The sequence below is a fragment of the Belonocnema kinseyi genome, chromosome 2 (assembly GCF_010883055.1).
Source record: "Belonocnema kinseyi isolate 2016_QV_RU_SX_M_011 chromosome 2, B_treatae_v1, whole genome shotgun sequence".
Classification (NCBI taxonomy): domain Eukaryota; kingdom Metazoa; phylum Arthropoda; class Insecta; order Hymenoptera; family Cynipidae; genus Belonocnema; species Belonocnema kinseyi.
In genome coordinates this window covers 87,764,718-87,775,700 of record NC_046658.1, presented here as the reverse complement: position 1 = coordinate 87,775,700, position 10,983 = coordinate 87,764,718, and positions in this window count along the sequence as shown.

The following is a 10,983-nucleotide window of genomic DNA, read 5'->3' as shown; positions in this document are numbered from 1 at the left end:
CAGGTAGTTAATTACGTAATCTACGAGAACTTTTTTTAATTTATGTTTTTTAAATGATTAAAACAATTCTGAATGATGAGTCGACGACACAAGTGCACCAGGTTGCGCCTCAGGTAGCTTAGTACATATTCCACGAGAACTTTTTCAAATTTTAGATTTTTCCAACAGCCAAAATTACTAGAAATTTTGAGTCGACCATCCGGGTGCACCAGGGCGAGCACCAGGTAGTTAATTACGTAATCTACGATAACTTTTTCAAAATTTATATTTCGCGAATAATGAAAACAGTTCAAAATGGTCATTCAACGACCCGGGTGCACCAGGTCGCGCCCCATGTTCTTAATACGTGTTTAACGAGAACTCTTACAAAATTTAGATTGTTATTTTTGTTACTTTTGGCTGTTGGAATCATCTAAATTTTAAAAAAGTTCTCGCAGAATACGTGCTAAACTACCTGAGGTTCGACCTGGTTCACCCGGGTCACCGACTCACCATTTGGAATTGTTTTCATTATTCACAAAATTAAAAATTTGAAACAGTTCTCGTAGAATGCGTATTATACTACCTGATGCTTTATCTGGTGCAATCTAGATTTTAGAAAAGTTCTCGTGGAATACGTACTAAGCTACCAAAAGCGCGACCTTGTGCACCCGGGTCGTCAAACCACCATTTGGAACTGGTTTCGTCATTGACAAAATTTAAATTTTTAAAAAGTTTTCGTAGAAAACGTTTTAAGCTACCTTGTGTTCGACTTGGAGCACCCGCATCGTCGACACACAATTTTTAGTAATTTTGGATGTTGAAACAATCTAAATTTGGAAAAAGTTCTCGTAAGATACGTGCTAAGCTACCTGGGGAGCGACCTGGTGTACCCGGGTCGTCGAACACCATTTGGAATTGTTTTTATTATTCACGATATTTAAATTTTTAAAAAGTTCTCACAGAAAACGTTTTAAACTAGCTTGTGTTCGACCTGGAGCACCCGGATCGTCGACACACAATTTTAAGTAATTTTGGCTGTTGAAACAATCCAAATTTTGAAAAAGTTCTCGTAGAATACGTGCTAAGCTACCTGGGGAGCGACCTGGTGCACCCGGGTCGTCGAATCACTATTTGGAATTGTTTTCATCATGCACGAAATTAAAATTTTTCAAATGTTCTCGTAGAAAACGTTTTAAACAACCTTGTGTTCGACCTGGACCACCCATATCGTCGACACACAGTTTTTAGCAATTTTGGCTGTTGAAACAATCTAAATTTTGAAAAAGTTCTCGTAGAATACGTGCTAAGCTACCTGGGGTGCGACCTGGTGCACCCGAGTCGTCAACTGACAATTTGGAATTGTTTTCACTATTCGCAAAATTTAAATTTGTAAAAAGTTCTCGTGGAATACGTATTATACTACCTGGTGCTCGATCTGGTGCACCGGGATCGTCGGCTGACAATTTTTAGTAAGTATGGCTGTTCAAACAATCTAAATTTTGAAAAAATTCTCGTAGAATACGTGCGAAGCTACCTAGTGCGTGACTAGATTCACACGGATTGTCGACTCACTAATGGTAGTTATTTTGGCAATTGGCACAATTTAAATTCTGAAAAAGTTCTATAAAGAAAATGTGCTACACTACCTGATGGGCGAACCGGTGCGGTGCACCTGGGGAGCATACCTACCATTTAGAAACATGTCGGCTATTGGCAAACATGAGATTTTCATTGTTAACGCAGGCTAATTTTTTCTTACACTTACATGTTCTTAAGAATATTCATGTGTTTAACGTGTCCTAAGCATGGGAAACAGACAGGAGCAAGGCTTGCGCCAGGTTTCCATTCAGCCGTGATCCATGCTTCAGCCAGATATTTCCAAGTGTCTTGCCATGCTTGAGCCATGCAAACTTTTTTCACGCGGATTATAAAAAAATATCACATGCGCCAAGGGGGAGAGGGACTTTTTAGACGAGTGTATGTTTTCAGTACGAGTCGTAGGCGGTAAAACACTAATGAACAAAGTGAGTAATAAGATAATCCTAAAAAAATGTGGTGTACAGGAGACATTGGACATGTTGTGAGAATTTTGAAGATGAACGAATAGCGAAACAAATGTTTTAACGTAAAGATATTAAAAACACATTAAGCACAAAAAACACAACATATGGACTTTTACTTATTTAAAAAAAACGAGAATGTGATAAAAAATGTGTGACTCGTCCTTCGCCTTGACAATTAAATTAGATTGGGATGGAATAATAGGTTTCGTGTGGATTGTAATGAATTGGACTGGACTGGATTAGATTGGAATAGATTTGATTGAATTGGATTGAATTGGATTAGATGGAAGTGAATTTGAGCAGAGTAGAGTGGATTGTAGTAGATTGGATTGGAATTAATTAGTTTGAATTGGAATCAACTGGTTTGAATTGGAATCAATTGGTTTGAATTGGAATCAATTGGACTGGATTGCAGTAGATTGGATTTCATTGAAGTTAAATGTATCGCAGTGAAGTGGATTGGAGTGAAGTAGATTCGTTTGGAGTGCATTGGAATAAATTAGATTGGATTGACGTGAATCGTGTTGGAGTAAAGTAGATTGGAATGAATTGGATTAGATTTAAGTGCATTGTTTGGGAAGGGATTGGACTGGATTTGAAGAAATTGGTTTGGAGAGGATTAGAGTAAACTGGATTGGATTGAATTTGATTTAAATGAATTAGATTGGATTGAATTTGATTGGATAATAGAGAATCGCTCTTACATTACAATACCGCGCTGAGACAAGTCGCAAATCGAAACAATACTGAATCGCGCCTCTGCAAAAGTCCGCCAGAAAACACTGTCTTGCGTCTTTTGGCTTGACTTGAAAATACAGAGGACGCGTTGAGCAGTTCCATTCGAATGTATAGCAATTCAAAATCGATATAAATTTCAAATTCGAACCCCTAGCGAATAAAGTTATTCTAATCACACTATTTTTAACATCGCAAAAATTATTTATTTTTGAATTGTAACCTTTAAACTTATAATAATAATACTCATTTCAAAATCCGGCTAAATTGAGGATCTCAATTTTATTAAAGGTAGTATCTACTCGTACCCGAAAAAGGTTACGGGGCAATACAATAAAACACTGATATTTTTGCTTATTTTTTAATTGGAGAAAATAAAAATGCATACAAATGGTAATTATATTGGAATTAAAAACTGCAGTCAATACTCAAAAATAAACGTGATATAAAATCTAAAAGACTTAATTTCATTTTCCATCACATTTCATTATAGTAAAAACTAGAAAATTTCTCTTTTCAAATATTTCATGAAACAATCCAAAAGATAGAAAAAAACTATACTAACATTGCGGTAATCAAGTTAAACCCTTTTTTTTACGAGTTGCAATATAAATGTTATAAAAAATCGTAATAGAACAGATAAATTATAAATAGATTGAAATGTTTTAAATCTCTGCAAGAATAAATTTCAAGGCAAAAACAAACAAGATAAGGGGAAAAATAGTAAATAAATTTTATTATTTTGTTTGTTTTTACCTATTTTACGTTGTTCATTAAAATATTTAGAGGATATCCTATACAACATCCATGACGAGGGCTATAAATATACTTTAATGGAACTACGTGCATGCACATAAGAAAATATGTTTAACATCTGTGTTAAACTTTTTTTTGTAACACTTGAGCTGAAAAGCAATTCAATATGCTTATTTTTAGAAATCGAAAACAATCACCGATATAAAGCTTCCCCTTCGAGAAAGAAAAGTAGTAAAAGAATTTTATTAGTTTGTTTTTTGTTTAAATTTTACATCATACGTAACAAAAGACGTTCTAGTGTAACAGACTTGGAATTTGTATGGTGAATATTTTTATATGGTTATCATAAGGTAATTTTTTACCTGTATCAGTAAACATGCGGTGCTCATTAAATGTAATCACGGCCGGAACATTTTACAATATTAATAAAAGAATAGTGACACATTTTTTATATAAAAAAGGAAGTACTAAAGAAATATACAGTAATTCAATTATTTAGCTTAGAAGCAATTTAGATGAGACATCTGTTAACCGCAATAAGCGTTTTTTAAGTTTTTCTTTCTCTGTTACTTTGTATTGGGTAATTTTGAATTAGATCTCAATATTATGTCCAATGTCCATCGAAGATTATTAGATGATTCTAGACATGTTTAAACAGTGCCACGTTAGTTACAATGATTTGTACCATAAAGATAAATTCACATTGTTAAGTTATTTACTTTTATTTGCTAAATGGTTATATTTATTTTTCTATTTAAAATGTATCAGAAATAGATAACTCTTCCGAATGTTGTACTTTTGCCGTATTATCCGAGTTTTCGCTTATCCGAGGTATCTTCTCCCGACATTACATCGGATAATCGAGATTCTACTGTAGTAACAAGAGGGAGATTATAATTGGAAATAACGTTAATGTTAAATTTTCCATTGGAAAGGCTGCTATTATATTTTTGGTTCGTAATTCTCCTCACTTCGTTGAATTACTATGCTAAAATGCAACTATATTGTTAAAAAGTCATCTTTTTATCAAAAATTCATCGGTTTGTTGAAAATTAATTTTTTTACATTATGATCACTACCAATTGATGCACACGGATTCAGGTTTTTCTTTTCATAGTTTTCCACTCAAGAGCAACCGAATTTTTAATGGAAAAAGATGAATTTTTAAACTAAAGATAACTTTTTATCAAAATTGCTATATTTTCAACCAAATAATAAAATGGTTACCTAAAAATATGATTGTCAGATGGAAGCAACTGCAAAAAAGTAAATAGAAATGCAAAACAAGCAAATTACGTACTAACAAGAATAGTATATCATTTTAGCAGTTAACTTCATTTTCATAATGCCCTAATATTTCCCAGACAAATTTTTAATTTGTGCTGATTATTAACATTCACATACCAGAATCATAATCTTTTAATATTTTCAACCTAGAATCATTTATAAACGAAATAACAAAAATGCTGAACTTAAATTTAGAAACTTCACATTTGTTATATTACAGCAGTAATTTTCAGAAAAAGTAATTTAAGGAACGTAATAATTTAATGTAGGGGAAACTACTCTATAGTAGATAATGATCCTACAGTATCTAATCATTTATTGATAGGACAAATATAAATTAAAAAATTAATTTAAATTTATTAAGACGTATTTTTGTCTTTTCTGATGCACAAAAAAAGTATTTTCAAATAGTCTAAGAAATTTTCCAAGGCTTGAAGTTTCGCGTGCCTAACTTAACTAAAAATGCGAACATATTTCGCATTTTCGCCTGGATTGCGATACCTGCACTAAGAAAAATGTTTGGTTGACCAAACAAAAGTTTAGTTTTCCCAACCAAATCATTTAATTCTTACAGAAGCAACAAAATAATTTTGTTGAGCCACCCAATTATTTCCTTGAAACTATTTGTTCAACTAACCAAACAGTTTAGTAGGCACAAAAAAAATTTGTTGTACATATAAGAAACTTATCTGGTTAAATTACCAAATACTTACTAGCTCAGGACCATAATTTTTTAGGCTTGTCAAAAATACTGTAGATTTCACAAAATATTTTTGCTGAAAGACACAACAAAATTATTATGTATGAGCAATACAATTTTTTAAAGCAACAATTATTTTTCAAGGGAAAAATTTATTTTGTAAATAAAATGTAAAATATTTTCTGCATCAGAAACCAAATAGAAGGACAATGTATTGATTCAGTCAAATGTGTTTGATTTGCAGAAAACTCGTTTAATTAATCACAATTAATTTTCAGAATAATAAAACAGGGCTCAAATTTAAGTTCGAGTGTATACGCAAATTTAAAAAAAAAATTAAACTTATCATAACAAATTATACATTTAAGAAAAGACATGTATATCGGTATCGATAGAAAGTAAATTTATTCTTTCGCGACCATTGAAATGTGAAATTGTATATTCTGAAATGTTTCTCTCAAAAAGAAATTTAAGGTATAAATCCATTTTATGTAATGCAAGGAAGAATGTTCTCTATTTATTACTGAATTACTTGAGATAATATGCCAATAACCTGGAAAAGCAAAAAAATTTCTAGAAAAGAAAAGAATTATTTTTTTTTTACAAAAAAAAGAGGAAAGAAAAATGAGACGGCAACCAACCAAATTCCCATCCTTTTTCATTTTTTTCGTCTTCTTTATTTCTACTATTATTAAACCAAAGTAAAAATAAAATTTATAAACAATAATCGCCAACGTTTCGGCGCTCATTCATCATCCTTATCAAGCCAAAAAAATAAATAAAAATTAGAGCAGAGAGGAACAGGAACAAAACCACGATGCTTTCTCCCTGACATCCGAAAACCAAGTTCTCATTTTTCTTTCCTCTTTTTTATTTTGGTCCAAAAAAAAGAATTCTTTTATTTTCTAGGAAAATTTGTACTTTTTTCAATTTGCAATAGGAACATTTTGTCGGGGTTGTCCCAACTTGGTCGTTAGATTCTTGGTTTTTTTTCAGGAATTCTGCACATTAACTTGCTTATTGGACACTAAATAGGATATAAAATTTGATTTTAATCTTATTTAAATTTCTTAAACCTTTACTTGAGATGTTCTAAAATAATATATTTAAGATACCCTTATAGGGTGAGTGACCCAGTGAATGAACACTTAAGGAAATCACTGATTACAACTAGTCCATTTCACGTTATAATAATTAATTATTCTTACAAAACTTTTGAAAATAGATTCTTAAGGGTTCAAACTTCATAATCCGATAAACAAATTTTGTTTTTACCAAAAAGCTTTATAAAAAATAATTAAATAGTGCAAAATTAACGAAAACACCAGTGAATGAACACTGTGAGCCAATGAATGAACATAGAGCACCATTGAAAGAACACTATAATCACTACAAATTAGAATTAGGATTTAGGTATAAAATTACATAGGTACATTACAAAATGAGCAATTAAATAATGTAAAATACTAGAAAGCGTTGCGAAATTCATTAAATATATTATTTCAATAAAAACCACAAGAGATTTAGATATAAAGAAAGGAGGGAATAAAAAAGTTGAACGCAGAACTGAGTTAACTTTTCCTAATTTATGATCGAATTTTAGGACATATAAAATTTGTAATACAACACCTTACTATGTTGATTCAGATTAAATTAGCAAATACAATTATAAATCACAGTGTTGTAAAAATGGAAGTTCTTTAAACATTTATAAAGATATATTGACTAGTACGCAGTGGTACCTAGCACAAATTAATGATTTTTTGTAGTTAAACAACGTTTTCTAAATGCAAAAAAAGCATTAAATTTCTAACCTCAAAGTTGCCTTAACTTTAATTTAGTTCGTGCGTACTTTTTTGATGTTCTAACCACAAAAATATACATTTAAACTATAACTATTTATAGTTTATATTTATATTTATAGCTTGGATATTTATAGCCACATTAATTGAAACAAACTTGTTTATATGTAACGAAACAACAGCCAGGTCTCCGTCACCTGCTGTTCATTCACTGGACCTGCGGGGTAACAGTTTTGCTCCAATAAATAAACACAGCGTTCGATCATTGGAACACGGGCAATTTAAAGGTCCAGTACGTGAACACTCATTTATTAATAAAATAAACGTACTTTTTGTGAAAAAAACTTGTGGGAAATTGAATAATAGATAGTAAAGAATTTTTTTGTAAAAGCATTATAAACAAGTAGTTGCTTAGGCACGTACCTTATAGTGGTCGACGAGTTTCTCACCATCACTCACCATAATCGATGATGCTTCACATTCAAGAAATATTTTTAATTATTTAAAAAAATGTACTGCAATGAATTGTATATTAAACTCTTCAAAATTTCTACAAGATTTTAAATATATAGAAAATCATAGAGACTTTAACTTTGTAAGGTTACATTTATATATTTTTCGCATTAGTGTTCATTCACTGGTGACTGTTCAGCCACTGGATCACTCACCCTATTATGACGTTACTATCATGTCAGATGGCGTGAAGTTTTATGTGTTTCACCAAATTATATTTCACTTTGAAATTACAGCTGCAATAATCGCAAATAAATTCTGGTTGGACTAGTGAATGTACTAAACTTTTGTGTCGAGATAAACCTGTCAGCCAATTGTAACTTCGCGTATATTTGTCGCATGTGTGCCTGCGCCTGGTTTTCGATGCCTGTAACTGACGTGAAGTGATGTGACTTATGAGGTTATTTTTCGTATTAGATTTATGTTGGCAATAGTCACATATAAATTGTTTTTTTATCTGTGAGTGGCGTGAAGTAATGTCTTTTACAAAATTACTTTTTTTCTTCGATTTATGTTCGCATTAGTTAACACAAATTGGGTTTCTTGCCTGTAGGTGGCGTAAAATAAGGTGTTGTGCCAAGTTACTTTTCCTATTCGATTTATGTTCGCAATAGTCGCATATAAATTGCTTTTTTACCGTAGCATGATCTACATATAAGTGTGGATTTAAGCTTTGTCGCCACTTGTAACTTCTTGAACATCCGTCACATACGTACTTTTGATGTCTTTTCAAGCTTTTCAGGTTGAAAGCTCTGCACACTGTTCGCATTTGTACTTCTTTTCTTGTTTCGATTCCGGAATTTCCTGCTTCTCTAAGGCCAACAGTTTGCGCTTCATAGCCAGAATATCTTCTTCTCTGATATGTATTTTAAACAATGTGGATTCGCATGTTTCATTCTGCGTCTGAACTGTAATTATCTCTGGAACTGAAAACTTTAAAAAATATCGTATGCAATTTTTTGTAGTTTCATTAGGGATATTCAAATTCAAATGTTCATACCCTGGATTATTTCTTCCTTGATATCCAAAGTTTCGTCAATATCATTTTCAATTAAAGTATTGGCAGTGTTACTGCCAGTAGTTGTTGTACAATAATATGGCCAACCATCTGGTCTTCCTGTTAATTTCTGCAATTCACTCTTGGAATCCTGCTCATCTACAAAATTATAACGTAAAAGTTACAGAAAGCAGTTATCAATGAACTACTTTATTAAATATTTATTCTATTTTATTGTAAGTCCATTTTTGATGGTAGAAAAATAATCTTCTTCATGAAAAATTCCATTACTTGGTTGAACTTCTTTGTTCAGCTAGCAGTGAATTCGATCTCGAGTCCTTCCACTTTATTTTGTATTGATATTTATATGCTACTCATTAAGCGAGCACTTTGCTTCGCGTTAACAAATGTATTTGCTTTCTTATGATGAAGCATTTGTGATTTTTTAAATAATAGACAAACTAAAGTTTTTATTTTAAACATTTTTTAAATAGAAATTTACAAAAAAATACAAAATAATATAAAAAAGTTCTTAAAAGACAATGACAAATTAAATGTTATATTTGAAATGGTATTTTTTTGAGCTGAAAAAGGTAAGGGGGAAGTTCCGTTTCACCCTATCCTTTACCTAACTTTATGATTTTTTTTTGAAAACTCGTCAAACTTATTTTATTTGAACATTTGTGATCAAAAAGTCTTTTATTTTCATGTATCAGCTTCGAATTATGTCCAAAAAAAGTTTTTCTGTTCAAAAAGAGATGTTTAAAATATTATAAATGAGCATAACTTCCTTACTCTTTGATTAGATATATTAATATTATAGGTCAATCCATTCGTCTCCAGCCAAGGAAACTTTTTTATTCTTGCATCAACTTTTAGCACACCCAAAAAATTTCTGAGAACATTGTATGAGAAATTTTTAAATTGAGGAACGCTTGATTAAATGAATTAAATTTTTTTGTGATATTACCATTACAAAGCTTCCTCTATGAGGAAGCAAAAATTATATAATTATTTGAAAAACCATCTGTCTAGCTGAAACTTCTAACTATTTTGTTAAAAATTAGTTTATTGATGTGGTTTGAAATCAATTATTTTAACTGCAAATTAACCCTTTTTAATTTTTGGTTGAAAATGTATTGTTTTTGTTTTCAAATTCCACTATCTCGTTGAAAATTAATTTTTTGTTATAAAGTTAATATTTATATCAAACTAGCAGACCCGGCTACGCTTTGCTGTAGCTCAGTTATAATACGATGAATTAATATTATACTAAACTATTCAATGCACTGAAATTAATATTTTTTAATTTATATATATAAAAATCTCGTGTCACGATGTTTGTCGCCACTAAACTCCGAATCTACTTAACCGATTTTGATAAAATTTTGTATAATATCTGTAATTTGGTCCAACTTGAGGCATAGGATACTTTACGTTGTTCTGGGGATTCTTGTGCACGACTCTATGCTGTCCTGATTCTTTGAGTTATGACGTTTGACGCGATTTGTTCTGCCGATTGATAAGCTCTCTCAATACGTTTGCGTCGTGTTTTTTTCTACCCTTATGACTGAGGTAAAATTTTTTCGCGGCATTTAACTGAAATTAATAATTAAAACATTGAAGATAAAATTCTAATAATAAAATGAGAAGCAAACAAGAAAAACTTACACGTTTTTAAATTTATTGTAACGTTTTATTAAGTATTCCAGTGAAGGTGGTATGAAAATTAACACTCTAAAAAAATATGTTAGAATGAAAAAAAAACATAAAATTAAATTGAAATTATACACTACATTTTGTCTATTAATGATACACAGAAGAATTATAATAAAATGAAAAATGATACACACAAAACGAAGAAAGCAAGGTTATGTTTATATCGTATGTGAATCTAGAAAACACATGTGTGAGTCAATAAAGTAACTCCACCGCAATGTGTTAGAAAGTTATGGAACTTACAAATAATGAGAACTCTTTGTCCTATAATAAACATATAATTTGCAATAAAAAAATATTGAGGTAATTAATCGAGATAAAAGGTATCATATGTCTCAATTTGGACCAAATTACACCCAGTATAAAAAATTTTATCATGATCGGTTAAGTAGTTTCGGAGTTTAGTGGCGACAAACATCGTGACACAAA